The 928-nt window shown below is 39.9% G+C and overlaps 1 pseudogene; it reads left to right on the forward strand.

The window, feature by feature from the left end:
- Positions 1-376: 376 nt before the first annotated feature.
- LOC123254747 lies at positions 377-675 on the forward strand (annotated as a pseudogene).
- Positions 676-928: the final 253 nt, after the last annotated feature.

Here is a 928-nt window from a genome sequence, read left to right on the forward strand (position 1 = left end):
AGAGAGAGAGAGAGAGAGAGAGAGAGAGAGAGAGAGAGGGAGAGGGAGAGAATGGGAGAGAGAATGGGAGAGATAGGACGGGAAGGAAGAAAGGAAGAAGAGAGGGTCTTGCTTATGGTGACCTGGGCTCAATCTGGTTTTTACCAAGACCACCTGGAATTTACCTTAATATACTTGCCTACCTTCTGGTGTTAATGTTTTTATGCCACTTAGCTTACTTTTAGAATTCTTTTCCAGATGCCCAAAGGGCCATAAAACCTCAGACCCTTTGGTCCAGTGATAACACTACTTCACTAGGCTTGTTTCTCAAAGAGATCAAAGAAAAAGACCTCTGTGTACAAAAAAATTATAGCAGCTATTTTTATGGTATCATAAGATATTGGAATTTGGTCGATGCCCATCAAATTGGGAGTGGCAATTTGATGGGCATCATAGACCCTGGCTTCTGGAGCTGGAAGTCATTAACAGGTATACCAGCCTACTGGCCTTTCTTCATCACACATTTGTTGTTGGCAATTGGCATATTCTTCACCAAATGAGTTCTTCGTTTTTGGGGTCACCTCCACCAAATACACTGGAGAAATTTACAAAGAAGCGCTCATCTTCCTAGTGGTTTCCCTCTTCATGGGCTTCAGGGTGCTTTTTCTGCTACTCTGGGTTGGCATATATGTATGATTAGCTTATGGCTCCATCTGCATGATTTCACTGATGTCCTACCTAAGAATTTTTGTACTGTTGCTAAACATGAGTTTCCACTGGTTTCTAATAAATGAAGGTGTATTTGTCTTTGTAAAAGTTAAAAAAAAGCTTGTGATGAATACCATATTGCTATAAGAATTGATGAGAAGAAGATTTTCAGGAAAAAAACAAAACCCGGGAAGATTTATATGAATATATGCAAAGTGAAGTGAGTATAGCATGGAGATAA

This window comes from Gracilinanus agilis, unplaced genomic scaffold, assembly GCF_016433145.1.
Source record: "Gracilinanus agilis isolate LMUSP501 unplaced genomic scaffold, AgileGrace unplaced_scaffold31494, whole genome shotgun sequence".
NCBI lineage: Eukaryota > Metazoa > Chordata > Mammalia > Didelphimorphia > Didelphidae > Gracilinanus > Gracilinanus agilis.